Source organism: Psammomys obesus, unplaced genomic scaffold (assembly GCF_907164565.1).
Source record: "Psammomys obesus unplaced genomic scaffold, mPsaObe1.curated_primary_1811, whole genome shotgun sequence".
Classification (NCBI taxonomy): domain Eukaryota; kingdom Metazoa; phylum Chordata; class Mammalia; order Rodentia; family Muridae; genus Psammomys; species Psammomys obesus.
The window spans coordinates 4,214,637-4,242,407 of record NW_026585987.1 but is presented as its reverse complement, the minus strand read 5'-3'; positions in this window follow the sequence as shown (position 1 = coordinate 4,242,407).

Sequence of the window (27,771 nt, the reverse complement as noted above, 5' to 3'; positions counted from 1 at the left end):
CTTTGGCAGAGTACAGGGAATCATAAGAAAGAAGGGGAGTTAGTCTGATGGGGAAAGGATAGGAGCTCCACAAGGACCAAATATATCTGGGCACAGGGTCTTTTCTGAGACTGACATTCAACCAAGGACCATGTATGGATATAACCTAGAACCTCTGCTCAGATGTAGCCTGTGGTAGCTCAGTAACCAATTGGTTTCCCATAGTGAGGGGAACAAGGACTATTTCTAACAGGAGCTCAATGACTGGCTCTTTGGCCTCCCCACCCCCCAAGGGAGGAGCAGTCCTGTTAGGCCACAGAGGAGAGCTTTGCAGCCAGTCCTGAAGATACCTGATAAAACAGGATCAGATGAATGGGGAGGAGGTCCCCCCTATCAGTGGACTTGGAAAAGGGCACGGTGGAGATGAGGGAGAGGGAGGGAATGGGAGGGAATGGGAGGGAATGAGGGATCGGGATACAGCTGGGATACAGAGTTAATAAAATGTAACTGATAAGAAAAAAATAAAATTCAAAAAAAAAAAATTAATTGCCACTGCAACGGCACTGAGAGTCATTAGACCACAAAGGCTCCACTCTCACAGGTTGGTTGATGCCATTCTCAACGTGCAAATTTATTACCCTCTTACTATGTTTTTCTACAAGAGCCCCAAACAAATGCCAGCTGCTCATTCAAGGGCCTCCCAGCCTCTAAGGCTATGGACAATAATCCTCCTTTTATTGTAAATTACCTAATCTCTGTCATTTTTTTTTATAGCAACACAAAATGGATTGCAATGGTTAGTGTGTAAAACCGAGAACTGCCATTCATCAAACACTGGGTATAAATTTCCTAAAAACAGATCGAAACTGTAAGTGTGAGATGACAAATTGCTTATATTAAGCAATTTGAAAAATTATCAATTTAAACTAGAGAGTAAACACACTTTAGATATATCCAAATATGACCTTGCTGACTCAGTTTATAACAGACTTAGACAGATTTAATGCTCAGATTTCGGAACAATCACTCATCTAGTTGGAGACTAAATCCTCCCCAGGCATACACTGACTTTTTGACTTAACAGTTTGGTGTAGCAGACCTCTCCAAGATCCAACCAGAAAATCCCTGCGGTCTCCAAAAACTAACTGAAATGACCTTGGTTTGTAGTGGGATTTCTTTGCCTCCACATTCTTGAACTGGGGGTTGGTGAATTCTTTCATGTACAGCACTGCCTGACATTGTTAACTGTTTAAAATCACTGGGTTTTACTCTCTATAGTCACACACCTTTCCTCTAATGTTGTGTTACTGCTCTTGTTTCATCTTGTTAGTTTCATCTTGCTGTGGTGGTGGCAGTGGTACAGTAGTAGTTTTTGAGTCCCCAGGGACTGAACCTTTGGCCTCTCACACACAGATAAATACACAACCACTGTGCCATAGCTCTAGTCCCACTTTGTTTTGACGGCCATAAATGTTTCCCAACATTGTCAAATGTTTCATGAGAGAAAACATTGCCTTTTATCTTGAGAGACAGACATATCCAGGTATCTAAAAATAATATCTATAGGTGTGATCATGCAATTCAAGCCTAAAGAAACTATAGTTCAGAGTCCACTTTTTGTTTTGTTTTATTTTGTTTTTGCTTCTATAGGAAATTCCTAAGTACTAATGACTTAGGTTTTTTGGGGGAGGGGTGTTTTGTTTTGTTGCTTTTTTTTTCTCTTGTTAACATAAAGATCTTATTGACTTTAGACATAATACCCATTAGTAAGATTGTTCAGTCATATGGGTAGTTCTACTTAGAACATTTTGAGGAAGTCTATACTTCCTCATAACAGCAATTCTAATTTACAGTATTATAAAAAAGCATATAGGCTTTCTTTCTTTTCCTGACCTTTGCCAACACTTGTTTTCTGTTGTCTTTTTGTTAGTAGCCATTCTATCAGGTGTGACATCATATCACAATTTCATTTTGACTTATATTTGCCTGATAATTACTGGTATTGGATAGTATCATTTGGCCATGTGCATGTCTTCTTTTATTTTTATTAATTACTTGAGAATTTCTATGTATTTTTATCATAGTCATACTCTCCCCCCATTCCTTCCAGATACCCACCCAACTTTGTGTCGTCTTCTTTTTTTGTTAAATCCATCAAGTGCAGTGCGTGCTGCTGCATACTCTTGAATATTGCTGCCTGTATACTCTTGGCTGTGTGGCCATCCACTGGAATGTAGTCAAACTGTCAGGGGCTATACCCTTTGAGAAATCTAACTCCCCCTCTCCCTGAAGTTATAAATTGCCAGTAGCTCCCTAACTAAGTGTGGGACTTCATGCCTACCTCCTCTCTGCATGCTGACATTTTGAAGTTATTTGTAATCTATGGCATTAGGCGTCTCACTATAATGTTACCTAAGCCGATGCTTACTGCTTGACAGGTCCAAACATTTCAGTCATACTTTTTGTTTTGATCACTTTAACCCTTCTAGCCCCGCTATACTCAGAATATATCAAACAAGCAAACAAAAAGCAACTATCATTTTCTGAGCGACCATAATACCTTTACTTACCTATAGTAAGTCATTCACAATCAAACACTTCCAAGTAAAATTACCAATTTACCACAAGGTATTGTAATGTTCATTGCCCAGTGTACCAGAAGTTTCTCTTTCCATTATTCTATTTGTCTTCGAAAGCTGTTCCACGCGTATCGATCTTTTCATTCCTTTGGGATTCCAAACATGGCCCTGTCAGAAGAGCTGCCAGTCACCACAAATAATGAACCCCACCATAAAGTATTTGAAATATGTGAAGGTTAAAAGATCATGAAAACGAGACCATATGTCCAAACATACCACGTGTGCTTTGGCAAAGGAAAATGTACATGTTAAGACAAATCTTCGCCAGCCTGTCAGGGAACTAGATCAAAATCAAGACAAAAAGATTCTTTTCATACAAGCTAGGTATTTCTCCTGCACTGCCCTGAGGTTAGCTGAGATGAAGGAAGCCAACCTTCCCATAAGGGTCTGACAAAGCCATCTATCTTGATGACAGAAAGAGAAGAAGGGCTGCAGAGGCCTTTGTTTGGGGAACTAAGCCACTTTGGTCCAAATCCTATGTCCATAAGTGGCTGTCAACATCTCATCACATTAACAATATACTTAGCATCTCTGTGTTTCAGTTTTCCCATCTATACAATAAATATGATTCTTCTTTTCTAGGTTCTTTTGAGGATTAAACAAGAGAAAGTGAAGGCGTTTAGAATCTTTCCTGGTACATGATGAGTTATTGTTCCTGTTGAGAACGACAGCAACGAAAGTGTACATGCAGACATCCAGTTTCCTCAGGGATGCCAACAGTTTGGCGTTCATGCTCAAGTCAGATTTTACTGAAAGGAAGCATAGTGTCTCACAAGGCGTTTTCAGTTTTGACAGGTGCCCTCACCACCAAGGCCAGGGTGTCCATCCAGCAGACACGAGGAAGAGGATCTACACCTAATGCTGACCATCTACAAGCCTGTGTGCTCCTCGGGTGGGATATCTGCACCGGCGAATTCATCTCACCGGTGGGAGACAGACAAAGAACTCTGAACTGTAAACTCGGGAGACACTGGCATGTGCAGGCTGCAGCCCTGTAGGGCGCACCCACTTACCTATGTCACCCCGCATTTCCACTTCAGTTGTTGAACGAGCACACTGTCAGAAACAAGAAAAGAAAATCACTCGGTTCGTTTTGTCTTGTTTTGTTTGGGACAGAGACTTGCTGTATAGGCCAGGCTGGCTCCAAACTTGTGGTGATGGTCTTGGCTCAGATTCTCAAATACTGAGGATTGCAGGCCCTGCAACACCATGCCTGACTCAAGAAATTCATTCTAGACAACCAGAATTTGAGATATCTATGCCACACTTCCAATCATTGGAAATTGACTGTCTAACATTAAGTATGCCGGCATGGGTCAAAAGTATTAAATTAACAACAGAATATAATTCTTAATTGAAATTTTTAAATTCATTTGATTTTTAGTCAAGTAAATGAGAATTAGCTTATATGATCCTCAAGAAGGAAAAATGTAGTTTTTCATCTTCTAAAATATGCAAGGTTTATTATAAAAATACATAAGTAATAATATAAGAAATGTTTTCTTAAAAAGCCTTTGGAGGTTTCACCTTTAATCTGGGGTCTCCGATTGAACTCCAAGCCTCTGGCACAGAGATTGCCATTGCCCACAGGGATGGTAAACATTGGGCAGTTTTCCCAGGGTGAGGAGGTGGGGAGATGGCTCAATTAATGCTATGCTCTTGCGTGCATACATATTTTTTCAATTGTTATGATATTTATTTAACCGCTTTGACTGCATGTATGTCTGTGCTTGCGTGCTTGGAGTCCAGGGAAGCCCAGGGATGTTTGACTCTCTTGAGCTGGAATTGCAGCTGCTTGCAAGCTGTCATACGGTGCTGGAAATTAAAGCTGGTCCACTAGAAAGCAGCCAGTGCTCTCAATTGCTGAGGCATCTCTCTAGCCCTCAACCTATACCTGTTTAAAGACCCATAGAATATTTCATTCAGTACTATGTGTTTTTGATAAAAGGCTGTTTTGCTTTACTCTGTCTTCATGCTACCTTCTCTACCTCATTAATAGAGTTAGATAATTTTTTTAAATTTTATTTATATATCGGTCTCCATCCCCACTGTTAAGAGCTAAATATAAAGACGAAATAGAGCAGTGATTCTATGGCTCTCACTGAGGTCACGGGGATTTCAAGGAAAAAAAAAAAACAATATAACTAATCTGAGAAGGAGGGGCGGAAGAAAAGAGAGAAAGAGAGAAGCAGTATTAGGTCTTTGTACCATTATTAACTTTGTTGTTGATCTTTCATTGTTGATATAAGATTCTCCATCTGTCTACACACAGCCTTACCTACTTGGCAAACTCCATACCAGTGAGAGAACATGCTGTAATAATAATAATAAAGAAAGAAAGAGTGAAAGAAAAGAAAAGTGGACAAGCCTAAGGAATGGCATCAAAAGATGTCCTCAGGCCTCTATACGTATGCAAATACACAGATACCCTACCGCCTCCACCAAGACACACCTGCACACACAGACACACCTGCAAAAAGTAAAAAGAAAACTGACCCACTTTGAGGGGACCATTTGGGATAAACCTTGCTTTTTATTGGATCCTTTACTTTTGTTCTAGAAATAGAATCCAAGGTATTTTGTCAAGACAAGTTCTCTTATCAGGCACTCAGCACACTAGAGGAGGGCAGACATTCTCAAGAAGAAGAAGAGGGAATGAAAACAAGGGCATCCAGAGCCTGCTGTTTGTCTGCATGCATCTCTCACCATAGATACTTAAGAAAACAAAAACAAAAATAAAAAGCAATCGCTACAAGCTTTTCCCCACAATTTGCTGAGTCACTGGATTGAGATAATTTTTAATGACATGTTTACTTCCAGAGGACTGATTTTTAATAGAGACTTTCCTATTTGAGTCTATGTGGGAGATTTTTGCTCACTGATACATTCAGAGCTTTGGCTATGTCAAAATGCAGTTGGCCATCAGACACAAAGGAAACCTGACAAGAAGCACAAAACTTAGGGAACTCAGAACCTCATTATAGACAACTTCATGAAGGATTAACGGCATTGCAAAGGAGTTTAAAACCTGAGATCAAGGCATAGAGTTCATCCTAGCCCTTCCACTGAGATGCTGTGTGATTTAGGCTCATCACTAAATGTTCCTAGTCTTCGGTTCTCTCATCTGGGAAATAAATGAAAATGGATGTCCTCGTATCATTGTTAGTCATTGTCAAGAGGCAAAAGTGAGATCATGTCTGGGAAAATACTGTGAAGTTATCGACTGCTTTTCTGACTAAAGAAGGATGTGTTCTCTCTGGAATCATCCCAGAAGTCTTAAAATGTTAAGATACCTAAAAACCGAAGAAGTCAGCTCTCTTCTTGGTCCTCAGAGACTTAGGTTTTCTGCGAGTAACTCATAAAATTAGCACTTGCACTGAAAATGAAATCTAATTTTAAGAAATACCAGAATGTAGAAGGTCGTTGGTGGCCAGGGGTGTTCCCTCTTTCAAAATAACTGTAAGTGACATACAGTCCTACAAATCATTCCAGTGTCGTAGATGCCAAGTCTGCAGCTTTTTTTCTTTCCGAGTTTGCTCTTGTTTGATTGATTGACTCAGTTGCTGGCTCCTCAAACTCTCTGCTGATGAATCTGTCTTCTCCAAGTCACAGGCTTGGTAGTTACTGTCCTGTCATCTCTCTGCTTTTAAAAGATAGTTTAGTACAAATGGAGAAATCAGAAGTCTATTTTCAGATTACATTTACCTATACTTAATTCCCTGTCAACATAATGCTGGCTGACTTGTGCAAATATATTATCTGGTTCCTCATTGTAAATATGGCATTAAACAAATACAATTCAGCTTCAAGATGACAATAAAGCATTCTTTCTACACATCAAAAAAAAAGATAGTTTAGTCCTTCTGAGCCCCAGCATTTCATTAACCAGAACTACTTCAGCCTGGTCACAACATAATGGGAGATGCTTTGAAGACCATTCTGCCATATGATGTGAATCATATGATAGCATCAAAATGGACTTCAGAAATCATATTCCTTGGTGACTTACAATATTTTAATAGTCCATGACTCTTAAACAGTCAAATATTTTGTAGAACACCAAGTGGAAGACACAATTGGTCTAGTCTGCTGTGATGGGGGTAGGAGCTATAATCCTCATGCATTATTCTGCCAATTTCTTCATCAGAGTCAGATTCTTCTCAGACATCTGAAAATCATCCACAATAGTCCAGCCTTCCCTCCTTGGTGCCATGCACAGTGACCAGCCATTGTAATGGTGGGTCAGCCTTTCAGCATTTCCCATGATACCCAATCTCCCAATCTCCCATCTTTATGAGGAGAAGCTAAACTGTTGATTTAAAAGGTTCATTTTTTTATTTTTTTATGATTTCCTTGAAAACTTTCTTTGTTGACACTGAAAACTAACCAGAATATTCCTCATTCCACATGAACATTTGAACCAATGATCATACTACTCTGAAAAATTTTCTTACAAACTCATTATTATTTTTTTTTTCACTTTCCTCATAGTCTGAGAATATGAGATTCTAACTGATTTCTTCTCATTGTTTTGTTTGGGGCTTACTTTAGTTTGTCCTTCCCAGAATGCATTTGTTCCCAAGTACTGTAAACAGCAATTCCTGTATCGGCTGTAAGAGGACATTTCTTGTAATTTCAATGTAAGCTCTCATTTCGAACCTTCCGCGCCATTCCTGTGGCCTCCAACTGCACTGATCCTGGTAGATGTGCAGATCTTAATCAACTAACCCCCAATCACCACTGCATATGCCACTCCAGAACCACATCTCCCATACTGTGAACTTGTAAAATTGTTTTTATTGCTTCATGTGGTCATTTTCCTTTGCTTTGGCACATGGTGTCAGCCACACAGTTCTGTTAGAGAGACTTCCAGGTTCTTGTCATTTATAGGGCCTGGTTTGTGGGCTCTGGTGAATCTATATTTGTTTGCTCTTTATTCCACCCATCACGAAGAAACCCTCTTCTTCATAATCCCCGTGGATCATGTTAATATAAACTGCATGGGGGGGGGGTTGTTGATTACTTTATACTCAAACTAGGAAATAATGGATCCTCCTTTACATCTGATTTGACAAACCTCCCTCTAACTGTGTTTTTGAAGTCATCAGAGGATTCATTAGAAGCCAGAGAGAATAGGAATGGTGGTGAGCTGGTCTGATTTATAGTCTTCCCTTCCCCCCTCCCTCCCCAAAAAATCAACTTCCAAACCAGGAGCTTTTTTTTTTTTTTATTTTTCCCCTCCCCCTCCCGCTTCCCAAACCAGGAGCTTTATCTACAGTTAAATGAATAAATTTTTAAGCATTAGGCTGTATGTCTGAATTTTCATTCTTCCCTAGAAATTTTCTCAACTTTGTGGGTTTCAGCCAGATACCCTGCCTTCCCTGAACATACCTTCATGTGGTTTCATAAAATTTATTCAACATTATTTTCCACTAGTTCTCTAATTTTAATTGTTGGTAACCATTTCAGTGTGCTGCTATTATGTGTTGCAGAACTGATTTATCCACATTAATATCTGAGACCATGACCCACTTTTATTTGCTGCGTGGTCAGCTCCGGTATTCATGGCAGGTTTTCTGAATATTTCTGATGAAGCTATTAAGCACATGTAATTCTGAAAACACATTCCTATTCAGTAAGACTTACACAGGATGGCAAGCCCAACATGGCAAAAGGTTTCTAAAAAATTCCATAAACATTAAGCATATTTATGTCATAGCATTAAGTTTGGTCAATTTGAAACGTACTGTATTGTAGTATAAGAGGCATTTTGTTTGCTTGTGTTTACTTTCCCAGGAGTAAATGCGTTTTGGTTAACCACAATGGCAAACTTAGTCAAGACATTTATGTCAACAAATCCTACTGCTCAACAAAGTCACATTCTTAGTTTCTAGGACAGCAGACTGGACCCTAAGTAATAAGGTGTTTACAAGGTGTGCTGTAAATCTGGGTCTATAAACATGTCTAATTTTCTGTTAAACCTGCCACTGTGCGTGAAGTACAATCAGTTCTCTCTTTGGTTTTATGGTAGCCAGTATGTTGGGTTGCCAGTCATGATCACTATTGATTCTACTGTTCCCAAAGCCTCCTGCCAAGCGCTTGACCCAAGTCGTGCTCCCTGGTGATGTCATAACGCCACTAAGAATTTACTCATTCACTGGACCTGCTGGGATGCCCCAAGAGTCACATACCTTCTCTGTTAGTCATGCACTCCTTGGAGAATAACACCTTGGAAAAGGCAAAGACGCTCCCTTGCATCCTTCCCCAATTTCAAAGCTATTACATTTCTAAATCTTTAATAATGAGCTTATGGATATAGTAAAATGATTATTACATTTATGGAATCATTTTCAGTGCAACTTTTTGTTGCTTGGACAAAAACATGATGTTTTCTTCATTTATAAACAAAATTTATTTTTAATTCAATACACATTGACCAAACACTGGACCTGGTATTTAAAACTCTTGTCATAGTTACTGATGCCAAACATCTGGGTGAAAAAAGAAGAAACTAGTAACATATCTAGGTAGTTTATTGCATGATGTTAAATATGTCTATTTTAAGCTTTTTACCTGTTACCCAAAGATTAGGCATTTATGTAGCTATGCCTTGCATCTTGTCTTACTCTACAGTTTGAGCCAACCAAAATGTTTACAGAACATTGTTCAAGAGCACAGGATGAGTAGCCCACTATACAACAGTTTCAGACAACAACACACACACATTCACCTTTACCCACCAAATTTACCGTACTGGGATCACAAGGCACAAGTCTTGATAATTTTAGAAAAATATAGATCAAAATGGTATGTTTTCTGGCATAAGAGAAATAAGTTAAAATTTTTAAATCAATAGAAAATCCACAAAATTACCTAATATTTAGAACCTAAATAACCATATTCTTTAATTCGAGTCAAGAAGAAAATTGGATAATAATTTGAATGAACATAAGAACTATGATAACAAAATCTTACTGAAACAACTCCTGAGAGGAATTAATACCTGTAGTATTGAATGCATACTGTAGGATATGAGAAAGGCCTTGAATGCTTACCTCAACATCTACCTTAAGAACCCAAAAGAGCAAAAGAAGGCAGATTCAAGCAGATATGAACTAAAGGAAAACAATATACAGTACTAATCATCTAAAGCTGTTTTCTTTGAAAAGACCAATAAGATTATTTTAAGTATAGTCAAATTAATCAGGAACACAAAAGCAAGGGAAAAGGTGCAAATTACCCATTTGAGATTGAATGGAAGGTCACTGTCACCACAGATTTCAGTTGAAAAGAGAAAGCACGCATATTATGTCAATTCATCCTGCAGCACAGATGGAATAAACTAATAATTTGAAAGCATATACACACTATCAAAGCTTTGCGATGAAATACTGAGTGATTTGGGTATCCCCAAATGGAAAAACCCAACTTCTAAATACATCATAGGATAATTTATTTAAGAAATTACATCCACTTCACTCCAACTCTTTCAAAATATCAAGAAAGGAGTGTTTCCCAAATTATTTACAACACCATCATTGTCCTGATTAAAAAAAAAAAAAGATACAACTTTAGGCCAATATCCTTCAAGACTATCAATATATATTAATAAGGTTTTAATAAATCATTTATGAGCAAATACTTGAACAACTGCTTGTTGATAAAGATGAAAAAGAAATCATTGGGGGTGGAAAGATGCTGGAATAGCTCAAGATGTGTGTGTGTGTGTGTGTTATATACATGAATATCTGTATATACATATATATCGTATCTTCCATCATAAACAAAAATAACTCAAAATAGGTTGTAGATCTAAATGTAAAACCTACAGCTATAAGCCTATAGATGCGAACAAAACAGAAAAAATAATCCTGTGACTTAAAAGTTAATTAAACGAAATGCTTTTGTAAGCAACCAGGTAGCAGTCAGCCATCACCTCCATAAAGATTATCACTGAGGGCACAGCACTAAACACTTTTTCGCAGCACATTGAGGGTCCCATGGACTCTGGTTTGAGAGCAGTGCCACAGCTGGTGTATAATGCTAGGCAAATTGTAGGGCTAAATTGTTCAAATACCTGTTGGTAATCTAGACGCAAATTTTCCTTTTGGGTTGTAGAAAGGGATGAGGCTATTTTCATTCACTTTAACCTAAGTCAACTTGTGATGCATTTTACCCTGTGTTTCTCTGTCCTGCTACAGCTGAAAGGGGGGTTTCTATCGCATAGTCTATCCTGGCACACAGAGTTGCTCTTCCAAACCACTAGCCATTGCACATTCTTCAAGTACAGACTCTGTGTGATACGAAAGTAATAAAGACACTACTTCTAAAAACCTATTCATTAAAACACTTCACAAGAACCTTTTGCATTATTTATGGACAATGACAAAAGTGGGCTCTTTCCATGGTCACATAAGTAGAATAAAGCAAGAAATAGACTTTAGTCATTTCCAAGAGCCAAGAACATCGTTGCTGCTCAGTTTGTTTTTTCACATTGTCTTGTCCGTTGCTGTGTCCTTGGTAACTATTCTGGCCAGACAGCTCATGGCTGGTACAATCATCATCAAATCTACATAATCCTTGTTCTTTAACGTATCAGTATCTTCAAACATTGCTAAAAACAGGCTCTCCGGCTTTCAAAGAATTCGGCTTTTCACACACAGGAGAGACACCTCTGTATTCCACGTTCTCCATCAGGGACTAGGGGAGGTAGAGAATAACAGGAAGGCTAGATTAACAGCTGCAGATTTTGTATTATAATTTATGGCTCTTCGTGTAAGCCTTCTTGTATTGCAGCATCTTCTCACCACGGTTTTACCCCAAACTTTTGTTCCTCTCAGCAGAGTTTGGTGGAATGCTCAAGCTTTTGGCTAGAAGTTCATATCAAATGCCTGTTTAGTCTAACTACACCACGACATGGGTGAGAAGATACCATGAGAACATTCCCTGGTAACTTGATCTCTTCTAAATGTTCGTAAACTGCTCCTCTTTCTCCCACTCTTCCTGTACCTTGCCTCCAGCTTGTTTTGATTGTTTTATTTGGTTGGTTGTTTTGTTTCATTTCCCCTTCCATCCATGCCAATGTTACCTGTCACTGGGGAATATCCAAATTGCTTTCTACTTCTATAAAAGTGGCTTTGCTTTCTTTAATTTGTACCACCTTTGTGTTACAAAGACTTAAGTCGACAGACTCGTCGACTTAATTATAAAGAAATAAAAATTGCCCTGGTTGCATTTCGGAAGATGTTTTTCAGTGGAGCTAGGAAGCTGAGTTTATGATGCTTGAAGATACTTCAGTGACTGACAGAAATGTTTCTAGTCTTCCTTTCCCGTACTTGTTAGCAACAGCTAGACATGAAAGGACTGATTACTGAATCACAGGATCACTAACGGAGTAAAACAGAAACAACTACAAGCACTAGCTACAGAGACATACATGAGTCCAAGGAGCTAAGGGCAGAGTAGTAATCAGTGACACTTCCCTTGTAATTTGACTAGAGTTCTGGATATGCACATGTCTGCTTTGCAATCAGCTTTCCAAAATTGCAGGGGGAAAAAAAATCACGTATACTCCCTGTAGAACTTAAAAAGGCATTGTCTTCCTAGCATGCTCCGGAGACTTTATAGGTCTGCTCAATTCATCCTAGTGTAACTTCAAACTGAAAATACTTTAAAATAGAGTTCCTTAAGGGAGCCAAGTACCTTATCGACAGACCACTGAGCAAAGCCAGGTTTCACATTCTATTCGAGATACATTGTCATGCTTATTTAAATAAACAGCAAAACACTTAGTAGAGACTGACCAGCGACTTCCCACACCTGTTCACTCTCCCTGACCATGGGGGTGGATGACATTTCCCAGACTTTCAGATTCTAGATTACATATCCAGTTCCTACAAAGAATGAGCAGAGATTAAAAAAATAAAAAATGTGATTTTTATATAGTTATTTTCTTGTCTCTTCATCTGCTGGACAAATTATACCAAAGGAATCTAAAAAAGTCACATGTTGAAGGTCACACACATGACCACAGTGTAGCGGGAGCATATACAGGAAATCACCCTGCATTGGGTTAAGCACTGAGATTTATTTATTTTAATATTAGAACTATTTAGTCCTAGATGGGGGAGGGGGCTACAGCTTGGATACAAACTGAATAAACTGTAAGTAATAAAAAAACTAAAAAATAAAAAAAAATGTCATTATAACAAAGAAAAAGCACACATCATATTGGAGTGAAAGAAGGGTTCTTTCATTTGTGGTCTTTTGGACCCAAATCACTTTGTACCCTGGGGCCTACTTAGCAGTCTCTTGTGTTTTAACCATAAAGGGTTAATCCTTTCTCACACAATTCCACGGGTCCCAGAAAGAAGCTAGTAATTCTATTATTCTATGTCAGACTTATGGTTTGTGGGTTAGCAAGGGAGAAGTATTAGGCTTAAGAATCAGACCCCGTCTCCATTGTTCTACACAAGATGTAGAAACATATACTGTAATTTCAGTACATAGGGAGTTGAGGCAGGAGGAGTTCCATGCATTCAAAGCTAGTCTGGGCTTCATAATAAATACTTTAAGGAAGATATAGTAATATCTTGTATTACTATGAGTAGAAATAAATAAAATAAATAAAATAGACATAAATTTAATATTTTGAGTATAATAACGGTGATCTTGTAATATATGCCAGACACTATTTGAAATATTATAGCAATGCTATTTCATTTAATATGAAGGAAAACTATAGTGTCACTTAATTTTTCCTGGAAATGTCCACACAGATACATTAAAAGACATGTCTTTTAATTGATTACAAATCCAATCAAATTGACAATTAAGATTAACCATTATGATCATTTTAAATGACAGCTCAAAGATGAAATACTTAAGTGTAAATTAACAAAGAATAAACAGATCTATGTAAGAAAAATTAAAAGATCTAATAAAATACCAGAAAGTATTGAGAAATGTTGCATGTTCATTAATAAAAATAATAAATAGAGGTTATATATTCTGCCAATTTAATACATAGATTCAATATAATCTCAACCAAGCTTATTGGAAAGTACACATGATTAGGCAAAATACTCAGAGCAGGCAATACAACACTGAAGAGAAACCAATTTGAAGGATCAGCATTGCCTGATTTCAAGAGTTACTAGGTCAGAGAGCTGCAGTACTCAAGACAGTATAGTATAGGAAATAATCAGTGGAAGAGGATGTCAGGGGCTGAAACAGACTCATGGAAACACGTTCAACTGATCTTTGACAATCAACAAAATCAATATAATGGAACAAAGTCTCTTTACCATGGGAGGCAGTTAAACATTACACCTTTCACAAAATTAACTAATGCCAAAACGATAATATTGATAAATACAAAACAGAAAACTAGAAGACTCCCAAAAAATAACATAGGAGAAAAACCCAGATAGCCTTAAATTTGATGGTGACTTTAGTTCATAATCACCAAAAGTACAAAAGGAGTAATCAATAAGCTAAACTTTATTAAAAGTAACAACTATCACTTTCAAAGGAAATATCAAAAGCAAGAAAGGTTACAAACTAAAAGAAAATACTGATAGATGACATATTGGATTAAAGGATTGATAAAATGAAAAAAAAATGTAAAATTCAACCAAAAAAAAAAAAAAAAAAAACCCAGACAACTAGATTTTAAACTAGTAAGAGAACTGAAGAGCCTGCCAAAGAAGGCTAGCAGATGTGATGGGAGCACATGAGACTTTCAGCATCTGTCACCAGATGTTGCAAACTGAATCAAGGATGAGTTATCGGTACATGCCTTTTAGAATGGCTACAGTCCAGGGCCCACAACACAATTGCTAATGTAACAACAGGAGTCTTCCTTCGATGGTGATGAGAACGCAGAGCAGTGCTGCTACAAAACTAAACAGGCATCTTGCCTGATGACCTAGCAGCTCCCTACTAACTACCCAAGTGAGTTGAAAACCTTACATCTAAGCAACAACCTGCTCACAGACAGCTAGGGTTTTACCCACAATGGCCAAACCTTAAACACAAACTGCCTTCCAATAAATGAGTGTGCACGAAGTGTGGCGCCTGTGGACAAAAAGGAATACATCATTAAAATAAAAGAAATGAGCTAGAACAACAGGAAGAAAACTTCAGTGCTCATTGATTACAAAATGAAAGGAGCAAATGTGACAAGGCTGAATACTGTAGCTGCCTATTATGATGTCTGGGGAAAAGTAAACTGCTGGAGACAGTTAAAGGATCAGTGGTTGGCCAGGACTGAGGCTAGAAAGAGGTGAATTGGCAGAGCATGGGGCATTTAAGTACTGTGAAATTACTCCCTATGATGCAAACATGGTGGACACATGACGTTGCCTATTTGTTAAATCCCACAGAACATCAGTCACTCTACTGTGATCCAGGGTCTTGCAGTGATAGCCATGGACCAGTGTAAGCTCACTGACTGGAACACAGATGGCACCACAGTGCAGGCCTTTCATAGTAAGAAAGGCTGTGCATATATGACCACAGGGAGTCATGAACCTCTCTGTATCCACTCCTTAATTTTTCTGTGAACCTAAAGCTTTTCTAAAGTCTATGTAATAAAACGCATCAAAACAATGTATCAGACTTTCCTCATTGAGCCCCTGCTATGTGGCATAGACATATGGTAAGGAGAGAGGAAATGAGGGAATTAAAGGGACAAGATGGAAAGTAAGTGGTTTACATCCTCAATACAGAGATTATAGATGAGAAAACAAGGCACAGGAAAAATAGACCAGATATACAATCTCCCTGCACTTCCACTCCAGGAAAGTGGACATTTATTTGTGGCATATGATTTGGAATTTTATTTGCTAACCTCTAAAACATTAAATTACAAAAGGATACAACTGATATCCTACATTGTGGGTGGAAAGCGCAAAAGGCTGCTGGGGCCAGGAAGATGACAGAGTGAGCACAAAGGCACATGGTACTCAGGGAAGTACCAAGTTAAGGAGGTAAGGGAGACTTGTGGTCAGACAAGCATGCATGCAGGCTCTGCCCCAAAGAATTCAAATTCGTACTAAAAGCCAAATCAAACTAAAACAAAACAAAAATTAAAAGCTCATACCTGCTGAGCAAAGCCAGACTTTGCCAAATGTGTTCTCTGTCCTAAACTGAATTCCTTAAAGATTGTGCCACCAATCAATTAAGCAATACATAGTTGGCAAATACTTGATTCAGATAATAAAACACTCAAAAAGAAAAAAAAAAAAGTTATCTGGAAGCATGAAAAGGGCCTTTTTATTTTATTTTTTCTTTTTTCAAACATTCACCAAGTATCCATTAAGGCAACCAAGAAGGTCCCAGCACAAGACAACTTATCCAGACTGAACACCCTGCTAAGTTATGAGAATTTTCATGGGGGAGGGCAGGATTATCCCCAATTCACAGTCCACGTGGAAAGTGTTCTGACTATAACATATTCCATCTTAGCCATTTCCTCAAGATTCAGGAGCAGTCTCTCTGGCTTGGCTGTTTGCTTGGAGCAAGGACGCATATGAAGTCTTCTGCATGTCTAAGGGCAGAATGGGAGCAGGCAAAGGAATGGAATGTGCTTTAAAGGGAAGTAAAAACAGGACCCAGATTGGAGGAAATATTCTCTGGATACCTTTCCTTGTCTGTCTTGGGCAACTGGTCTACCACTGAGCTGACTCCTCGGCCTCACTGTTACAGCTTTCCTTTAGTTACATTACTCTTCTCTTTCCTGCCACCTGCTTTCCCCATGTCTCCCCCTCCATTAACCCTACAGCTTTCAGAGGCATGGAGAACTGGAATTAGGCTGTAAGGGGAAGGGGAAATTTGCTATACAAATAAGAGAAATTGTTAGGGGAAATGAGTACACATTCGGACACTCAATTCCGACAGAGTTGTTTGGTGTACATTGTAGGCCCCTGCCTCCCCACCTTTGGTCCTCCTGAGCCATGTTTCTATAGCTTAAAGGATGAATCCCCTCTCTTTTCACTCCTATGAAAGTTTGAGTAAACATGGTTTAGAGTTAGCTTCAACAAACTTTGCTAGGTAACACAGGAATTAATACACACGTGCGTGCGTGTGTGTGTCTGCGTGTCTGCGTGTGTCTGCATGTATGTGTGTGTTTGTATATGTGTGTCTCTGTGTGTGACTGTGTGTATCACTTCATTATATTGCTAGGCTGCTTTATTATATTACTTCCTACCACTCTAACACTCTAAGCTTTGCAGACAAGAAGGAAGATGGAAAGAGGAGGAGGAAGGCAGTAACAGTACTGCCTTTCTTATGCTTTGGCAAAAATCAAGAAAGAAAAAGAGAATCACACTGTAGAGGTGTGAATGGGAAATAGCCCCATAGTCTCGGGCGTTTGATCACCCGGTGGTCCTCAGATGGCCATGCTCTTTGAAAAGGTTTGGCTCATGGAAGTATGTCACTGGGGATGGCTGTTGAGGGGAAAAAAGCCTCACACCATTTACAGTTTGCTCTCTCTCTACTTCTTGCTTGCTGTTAAAATGTAAATACTCATCTCCCTTCTCAGGCCACCACATCCACCACTTGCTGCCATCTCTCCCCCACCATGAAGGAGACTCTACCGCTCTGGAGCCATACGGGCAAATGAACTCCTTATGTTGTAAGTTGCTTTGGTTATGGTGTGGGGGTTTTTTTGGGGGGGAGGTTGTTTTGTTTTGTTTTTGTTTTTGTTTTCACAGTAACAGAGAAGCAGCTAATACACAAGCTTTAAATAATCCAAGTTAAAGAAAGAATTCCCAGCCAATAAGAGTCTGAGAAACATAATGACTAAGTGCAAAATGATGTCCTGGACCGTTTCCTAAAACAGAAAGACAGTCATTAGGAAAAAACTAAGGGGACATTAAACACAAACTTCATTTAACATCAATGTGTCAATATCCCTTCATTAACTATAACAAATACACCATACTAACATCAGGCATTACTTACAGGTGGAGTGCTGGCTCATTGTATGATATTCTTGTAAATCTGATGCTATCTTTAAAAAACATTCAAGATTTTCTTTAAATGAATTACCAACTTAATTATTAATACAGATACAAATTCGGTTCTCCACAGACAAAAGTTTTCAACTTGAATATATATTAGTGAGGCATAGCTGCCTAAAAGATATAAGATAACAAAATAAATTTCTTCTGTTGAGATATAACAGTAAGATCATATGAGAAATGAGTACTGAAATGCAGTTGTCAAAATGGTGGAAAATAGCAACCTCTGTGTTGTTACGATTGTACAGATGCGATATTAGCAGGCTGGTTGGTAAGTTTGTGAGACTTGGAAGCAAGATAAAGTTTAAGGAGTGGCTTCAGGTACCTGCATCTACCAAAACACAACAGGAAATATTTGTATCTCTGTTAGTGAAAGGACACAGACACAGTCACTTCTCTTAGAGTTAACAATGCCCAATGGAAAACTTTCAGCTAAAAGCTGTTAAAACAAAATGTGGTCAATTTTTTTCTGGTTGGGTTTATAAATGACATGCACACTTCTGTCTGCTCTACCGTTCTGCATCTAGTCCTGGAGTTAATGATCCTGAGCTCAGGCCAGGTGGTGGCGGCACATGCCTTCAATCACAGCACTCAGGAAGCAGAGGCAGGCAGGATCTCTGTGAGTTCAAGGCTAGCCTAGTCTACAGAGTGAGTTTCAGGACAGCAAAGGCTACACAGAAAAACCCTGTCTCAAAAAAAAAAAAATAAACAAACAAATAAATAAAAGCAAGCTTGGACTGAAAGAATTACTAGTTCCTTGGAGTCTATAAAACCCATGGTCTCTCATTTGAGTCCCTGAGCTTGGAAAGACTTTCAGACAAACGTGGTGGGTAGCACTCACTGTATGTAGGCAAACCCCATGTTGCCATAGGTTGTGGGTTTCTCTGCAACTTGCACCACCTCGCATTTGCCTGCTCTCTGCTCCTCCCTCATCTGATGAGCTTTACTCCCCAGCTGAAAAATTGGTGGTGCATTTGTGCTCCCTGCCTCTTTGGTAGATGCAGCACAAATCTCTGCTTCTCTCCAGTTCTGTTGCTATTTGCCTCCTGCACTGAGTAACGAGTTCAACGTTTATGCAGGAGCGATCAGTGGTAGTGCCTCCTCCATAACTTGTCCATAATTTCTCCACACACTCTGCAAAAGTGAAACTCACCACACAGCCAATTAATGTTTCTAAAGAATTTGCTTGTATAAATACTATCAATCTGTAGTTGGTTTACACATGGTTCAAACATGAATGCACCAATATACCCCTAAGATATGGCTTCTAAATTTCTTTCTACTGCCCCCATCTCCCCTTACCAAGTAGCAGGAAACAGAAAATCTCTATATCTGAACTATACCATCTGAAAAATGCATATTACCCTGGACCCAAAATACTTGCTGACTAGCCATTTGGCACTGCCAAGTAAAATTCTGTAGGCAAACACTCAGGGGCATTCCCACAACAGCGCTGAGTCTTTACACACACTTCCCTGTTGACGGTATCTGTCAATGCCTCCCTCCCAGTAGGGCAGTGCTGGCCCCACAAATCAGAATTTCTATTTACTGAGAACGGAGCCTGGCAACCCTTCGACCACAGTAATTGAAAAACATTTACCTGTCTAAACCGATCTTCCTCTTGACACACCAGCAGGGTGTTGCCAAACATGGAAACATTTAATCTACGGCAATTAAAGTCTGAGGAGATGTCCTCAAGCCATCCTTCACTTTGTTTTATTGTGAGCAATTTTGCATAAGCAATTTAATAACATAAAATGTGAAATAGCCTAAGCGAATTTGTGGTTCACACAAGTCTATTTGATTCTGAGCAGATACTGCAGGCTAATTATTAATGCCTGCTAATACATATATGTGGATTTTATAAAAGTAGAAGTTACTTGATCTTTTTTCTTCTCCAGAAGAAGTTTTCCCCCGTTGCTGAGTAGCAACATTCTTAAACCTCGCTGGTTTTGCTGCCTTCGACCTAAAGTTGGAAAATAATATTTCTGCATGAATTTTTTTTTTTTTTTACTCTTCTGTCATTCAGGATAGGGACTCAGTCAAAGAACACCACATCAATAAAATTAAGGGTGCATTAATTCTTCTTGGCAAGCTTAATGCCAGAGGCAAAAGCATTCTTCTGCATTGCTTGCTCTGCCTACCTTCTCTCCAGCCGTCTCAGTGTTGGCAAGCAGGCATGCAAAGCCAATTAGAGAAGTGAAGTCAGCTTCGTTAATTTCAGCTCCCACTCCAAAAAGAATCAACCTTTTCTCTTTTCCCAAAAGTAATAGAAAAAGAACTATACCTGCCAGTTTTCTTGAGATTAGAAATGTCCGTGCTCTGTGAAACCACTGTAGAAATTTACAAGAAGCATAAGCCAGCTACAAGGAAAGAGCCAGAGGGTAGAGCCAAAGGCTGCAACAAACAGCCTAAAGGCAGCCCCTTCAAATCCCTCAAGCCTCTGAGAGCTTTGCAACCCCTGGCCAACAGCATGTGAGTACTTGCTAAGCTCATTTAAGAAAATAAGCTTAAAATAATCCTTTTCAAATGAGCTCTATTTTATAGTTTTCAATTATCTTAGAGCCATGAGTCCTTGTCTCTTTGACCTAAGCAAACTTGATTGACAACCCCATAGAGATGCCTACTTTGAAATTTTCCAAGTCAAAAACATTTCTTGTAAAATCACTACTCTCTAGCATTACTCTCGGTTGAGTTCTGCAAGGAGAGCAACAGAACCAAAAAACCTGGACACAGGATTCTTCTCTGAGACTGATATTCCAACCAAGAACCATGCATGGAGATAACCCCTGCACAGCTGTAGCCCATGGCAGCTCAGTGTCCAGGTGTGTTCCTAGTAAGGGAAACAGGGACTCTCTCTAACATGAACTCAGGGGCTGGCTCTTTGATCACCTCCCTCTGATGGAGAAGCAGCCTTACCAGGCCACAGAGGAAGACAATGCAGCCAGTTCTGATGAGGCCTGATAGACTAGGGTCAGAGGGGAGGAGGACCTCCTCTATCATTGCACTGGGGGGGGGGGCAGGGGAGGAGAAAAGGGAGGGAGGGTGAGATTGGGAGGGGACGAGAGAGGAAGCTATTGCTGAGATACAAAGTGAATAAATTGTAATAAATAAAATAAATAAGTAATGAATAAAAAGTAAAAAAATTAAATAAATATTATAATGCCAAAGAAAGAAGACAATCTAAAAATAAAGAATAGATATTTTAGTAAGTTTAGTTTATGTGTGTCCTAATCAGCTATAACTGTCCACACCACATAGAGTTACCTGCTGAGGGACTGACCAAACCAAATTGGCCTGTAGCATATGGTGGGGATTGCCTTGATTGTTAATTAATGTGGGAGGGCTCAGCCCACTCTGTGCAGGCCTGTCCCCAGACAAGTGGTCCTAGGCTTTATAACAAAAATAGCTAAGCATAAGCCTTGGGGCAAGCCAGCAGAGAGTGTTTCCTTTGAGGTTCTTCTTCAAGTTCCTGCTTCATTTTCTGCCATAGTTCCTCTTGATTTTGTACTGTAACTGTGATCCATAAACTGAAATAAGTTCTTTCCTCGCGTATGTTGTTTTTAGTCATGGTGTTTGTGACAGCAACAGAAAGGAAATTAGAACAACCAACTTGTTAGTCAGTTTTCTGTTACTGTCAAAACAGCTGACAGAAACAACAGTAAATGAGGACAGGTTTATTTGAGCTTATGATTTCAGAGGTCTTGGTCCATATGCTATTGGCTTTGTTGTTTGGGGAACACTGGTGAGACATAGCATCAAATAGGCAGTTGAATGTCTAGAGAGCAAAGGGAGAGAGACAGCAAAGGATGTGTGAGATTCTAATACTACCTGCAAAGACTGGTCTGAAAGGATTGTCAACTTGGCCCCAGCCGTTTCAGGTTTGGCTACCACCCAGAGCTCCCAGGGCTGATCTCTATGCATTTAACAGATGACATTTGTGGAATACCCTAGACCTTAACAGTAACACCTCAGTTTCCCTTTATGGCCTACTCAGATTGCACTAGACATCTCCCTTTCGCGCCCCCCTCTCCTAAATATCTGTTTGATGTAGTTCTGTGTCAGAACTTCCTGACACTTCACCTGTTTGACTTCTGACCTCATATTACCCTTTGCCTTTAGTCTCCATAGAGACTCAGTCTCCTTCCTAGAAAAGAGAATTTTGCCCACAATTAAGTTAATTGTTTAGACTAGCTGCCTTGTTTGACCCCAATTTATATTTGTTGACCCAGTGTAATTAACTGCTTTTGGCATATAAGTATCCAATTTGAATGATAAATTATATGAAATCTTGCCTGGAAAATCAACAACCAGGATGATGAGGTGTATCCAGTTAGCTTTCCTTACCACATCATAGCTCTCAGTGTATTTTTATTAAAGCTTATTCTCTGCTTATTTATGTATGAAGTTCCTTGTGGGAATTTCAATTCAAGGTAAGCCCAACCATCATATTTTAATTACAAATCTATTCCAGACAGGAGCCTAGCATAACTGTCCTCTGAGAGGCTCTACACAGCAACAGATTGAAACAGATGATGAGACCCATAGCCAAACATTAGACAGACCTCAGGGGAAGAGGTCTGTAAAAGAGTGAGGGGAAAGATAGAAGGACCTGGGGGGAACAAGAACTCCACAAAAAGACCAACAAAGTCAACTAACCTAGGCCCATCAGGGTTAACAGAGACTGAACCACAAACCAAAGAGCACGCATGGACTGGACCTAGGTCCCCAACACCTGTAGCTGCTGAGCAGCTTGGTCTTCAAAAGGGTTCTCTAGCAAGTGAAGCAGGGCTGCCTCTGAAAAGGACTCTGTTGCCTACTTTGGGGTCACTTTCCCCAAGCTGGGCTGCCTTGTCGGACCTTAGTGGAAGAGAATGCACTTAGTCCTGATGCAACGTATATGCCAGGGAAGAGGGATCTGTGGGGAACTCTCCTTTTCTGAGGAGAATGGGAGGAAGAAGAGGGGGAAGAGAGTGAAAGGGCAAGACTCAGAGGAGAGAAGGGAGCAGGCTGTAATAGGGATTTAAAGTAACTAAATAAGTAATTTTTTAAAATCTATTCCAAACTAGATGCCCTGGCAGTTGTGCTCTTTCTTCTTGAGCACAAATACATCCACTGTTTCTCAAAAAAAATTCTGCCTCAGATCCGTGAAATGTTCTCTACAGCTCCGTGAGCAAAAGGCTTCATTCCTCAAAAGAGCAAAGGAGTCTCCAAAAGATAAATAAAACATTTCATTTTATGCCACCTCGAGTGTTCCAAAATTAAAATTCAATTCCTGCTCTATGAATCAAAGAGGTAGAAATGGCTTTTTTATTCACTGCTAAGGGATGTAATGCCACAAGCAGAGATGAGGCAGAGGCTAAGATTAAACCTGAACACACATTTGTCTGTCTGTACATTTCTACCTCAGAGAAACCATCTGAGTCTGGGTGAGTATTTTAAACACCTATACCTTGCATGTGATGGTATTCACGCAAACCCTCTAGGCTTCAGGTCACGGTGCAGTTTTGTCACATGGAGGTCTAGTCCCATATCCACCATGTTTCTCTCTCCCCAAGAACTTCTAAACAAGGACCTCAGAGTAACTATTCTAATGAGAATTATTTTTTTAAGATGCAACTTTGAGCCCATCAGCCTCTTAAAGACACATGCCTAGGAGTCCAAATTGAATGCTATGCTGAGCAGCAGAACACCTTGATTCAGTCCTGCCCCATTAGTGTTGAACAAAGTCAATCCAGTGCCATCAACCTGGCAGGAAACACAGTCAGCGGGAAGATGGGCACAGGATACTGTTCCCTATGCTTCTGCCTTTATTACTGTGTTGACTCAGGCCTGTTTCCTGGCTGCTCTCTGCTTCCATTTTTTAATAGCCAAAATGGGGGATAATAGTCTCTGTCCTATAGGATTATGTAAATCAGAAAGACTTGTCAGACATAAGGCATGTGTCCTAGCATACGTGATAATAAGAGCAAACACCCAGCATCAGACAACTAAATTTCTCAAGGTTTCTTCTCTCCCTCAGCACCTCCTGTTGCCCCAACACCTGCCTGGGTAGATGGGTACTCTTATTTTGGGCTTTTGTTGGCCTTAAATTATACTTCTTAGCAGATTTTGTGCATTTCCTTTTTTTAAAGCACTGTATCATTTTTAATAACTAGTCAATTCATGTCACATAACAGATATTGGCTGTTTAAGTTCATTTTCCTGTTGCTGTAATCAAGTACTTGACGAAAGCAGCTTAAAACAGGAAGGTTTTGTTTTGGCTCACAGTTTAAGGGGATACAGTCAACAGTGGAAAGACTTAATGGCAGGCAGCTCCATGGTGGCAGGGATGTGCAGCTTTCTTATATCGTGATAAAACAGGAAGTCGCTAACAGGCAGGAAGTGGGCCGCAGTATAAAACTTCAAGGCTTATCCTCAACCCAGTGACCCTCTTCCTCCATCAAGGCTTCAATTCCTAAAGGTTCCTCAGCCCTTCAAATCAGTGCCACCAGCTGTAGACACAGGAGTTTCTTGGGGGACATCTCACACTCAAACTACAGCACTAAATACGTATTTTTGAGTGTGCGAATAAATTAATGTGTGGTGCAGAAGAGTTGGACTGAATAACCTAGTGGCTGTTCAACAAAACAGCCAATGACTGTGGAGGCACAAGCTGCTGGATGTGACCTGAGGAGTTCCCCTCTTGGGGACCTTCACTCGGGTGAAGCCAGCAGTTTGAGTACTGCTGTAGGGGAAAAAAAAAAAAAAAAAGATAAGAGGCTATAGCTCATACTTTAGATTTAAACATGGGCATTGAGAGGGACACACTCAAGCACACCCACCGCATACACAAATGTGTGTGCGCTCAGGCGCACACATCTGCACTACACTCACACACAATATGCACAAATGCACAAACACACCACAAATACCTGTGCACTTGTACATACACATATGTACACACACATATGATTTTGTAGCTTTTAAAGTTACAGTACACAAAGTATGTCATTTATGACCAAGTTTAACAATTAAGCAAAATTTAGAAATGAAGTAAAACTGTATACTGATTTATGTATTTCTCTTAAATAATTTTCCATAATAAAGGAAATTGTTAGGTGGTTCACATGAGACATTATGGCAGAATTTGGAAGAAAGAAGAATAATGGTAACATTAAATGTCACATATATTTTAGCCTTAGGTTTGTTTTAGCAGATGTTTTAACGTTCTTGTTTTAAATGCCTCTTAGGGAAGAGAGTACTATCTCCATAGGCAACTGTCACAAAAGTTTTCATTCTGTCACTGGCCTGACAATTCTTGACTCTCAGTCAACGAGAAACAAGTCAAATCCAGGAATAAGGGAGGCTTCTGGTCGTTCCCATGTCCCCTTAATTTTCTCTCTCTATTATCTTCAGAAAGAAACTGGAATAATTCATATACCTGAACAAGTTCCCTAGTCCATGCACTATAAATATCATAGAAACGGCCACAGTATTTTAAAACATCTATATTCTATACAAGGTTCTTCTGTTTTGTTTTGTTTTTTAACCTTGCCCTAAAGCAAAGGCTTTAAAATTATTTAGGGCTATACGATAAATCTTACGGGGAAATCACAACAGCAGAGTTACAGACCAGCAAATAAAAGCAGAATGTGGCTCCCTGCTGTAGCCTGGAAGCTAGAACTCCACAGCTTTAACCGCTCACGGAGATTTTCCTGAGAAGGCCTCCCTGACATGGCCGCTTCACCTCCAGCCCAGCTGTACTTCCGCTCCCACCTCCACCCTTGGGTGTTAGTCACGGGTAAAGACTTACCCTGACGAAATGAGCCAGTGGCTTCAAGGCATTGGTAAACCAATTACTTTAGAGGTGCGACATAGCAATACCGGAAAATATAACTGAGAAATTCGCAGTAATACTTTAGAGCTAAACAGTCCTTTGCATGGGACATTTTCCATTTCTTCTGGAGAAATCTTGTGATACAATACAAGGTTGCTGAGGACGCAGCACTGCCGACTCTGGTTCTAGGTTTGGTGTAGATGATACGGGCTGCGCTCCTTGTTGCGGTAAGACACAAGGAAAGAAAGCAGCAGATGGGAAAGGACTTGGCGTTAGTTCAGGTCTTCTGACAAAATAAAAAATAAGTTAGAGCGGTTAGCCAGCGAAATCCAGAGGAAATGCATCTAATGGGAAAGAAAGGCCCTGGAGGAAGTGAGAAAAATAGAGAACTGAGATTCTAGCTGGACCCTGTGAGCAAGAATAATAAAAATAATAAGGCAGTATTTCTTATAACAAGTAGTAAATTCAGCTGGACGTGGAAGCACACACCTGTAATCCCAACTCTCAGGAAGGCAGAGGCAGATCTCTATGAGTTCAAAGCCAGTCTGGTCTACAGAGTCCAGGACAGCCAAGGCTACACACAGAAAACCTGTCTTGAAACCCCCACCCCTCCAAAAAAGTAAGAAGTTCATGATAATTACTTAACTATAAATATCTCTCCATAGGCCAGGTATGTTGGCACACACCTTTAATCCCAGCACTTGGCAAGGCAGAGGCAGGTGGATCTTTGTGAGTTGAAGGCCAGCCTGGTCTACAAAGTGAGTTCCGAGACAGCCAAGGCTACACAGAGAAACCCTGTCTTAAAAACAAAAACAAAACAAACAAACAAACAAAAAAAAAAAACAAGCAAAAACACAAATAAATCTCTCCGTAAATTCATTCCAGAATGCCAGGCTATTCTCATAATTATCCACACTACAAACCAAGATTTATCAGTGACCTTTGCACAATGACTTCAAGTTCAATGGAGAAAACTTAGCTTCCCACAAAGCTGGAGTAACAGGGACTGCTCTTTCCCTCTCCATGAGACACCTATAAAGGTGCAAAATGTGAAAAACAGGTTCAGGCATTGAGCTGTGGCCTTAAGAGAAGGAAAACAAATGAAGTGAGTCCTACATTGTCTCAGATTATGACACAGAGAGGTAGAATGGCCATCTTGTCACAGCTCACTCATGAACATAAAAATTAAGTGGAGCTATTAAGTACACACTATATAGACCACCTTTGATCGGGCCTGTACTAGACCTACTTCTCTTGACTTTAGCATCCTCTTCCAGGGCAATTTCCTTCTCAGGATGTTGGGAACATTTTCTTCTGGAGAATATAGATTAATTTTCACACATGTTCCCACTCTCAACCTGCATGCTTCTTGTGCTTGGTGGTAAGAAAGTACTCAAATGCATAGTTTATTTATTTATTTTTTATTCATCTTTAGCTCTCCATTGTTTAAAAATAAACAGTTCAGCTTTGCCATAAGTTTCTGTTTGTTTTGTGCCTTGGGAAACCATTCCCCAGTGGTTTGCTTTCAAGGTGACAGAAAGTACTCTGACTCCAAGGACTCACATGTTCACATATGAAATTATTTTGAGGGCACCACCTCGTCTCCTAAAACAAACAGTTCTAAGTCATCTGTCATGCTGGAAAATCTCAAAAACTTCAATAAGTGCAAACTTTTGCAATTTATGGAAAGACTCTAGCTCAATATTTTCTTTTTGCATGTTCTCCCCACACTAGAATGGTTTCTCCCTTGCTGGTTCCAAAAGATGTAAGGGACATTTAGTTCTTTGTTCAAAACAAAATAAAATCGCTTTTTGTAGGTAGTAATTTTAGTGAATCAGTAACTGGCCTCTAGGATTAATTCTTTTTCAGATAAATTCCTTTTTATTTTTAAATTCATTACAATCTATTCATTTTGTATCCCAGCTGTAATCACCCCCCCCATCCACTCCCAATTCCACCCTCCCTCCCTCTTCTCCACCCATGCTCCTCCCCTAGTCCACTCATAGGGGAGGTCCTCCTCCCCTATCATCTGACCCTATCCTATCAGGTCTCATCAGGACTGGCTGCAGAGCCTTCATCTGTGGTCTGGTAAGGCTGCCCCCTCCTCAGGGGCAAGATAATCAAAGAGTTGCCCCTGAATTCATGTCAGAGACAGTCCTTGTTCCCATTACTAGGGAACCCTCTGGGACACTGAGCTGCCATGGGCTACATCTGTGCAGGGATTCTATGTTATCTCCATGAATGGTCCTTGGTTGGAGTATCAGAAAAGACCCCTGTGCCCAGATATTTTGGTTCTGTTGCTCTTTTG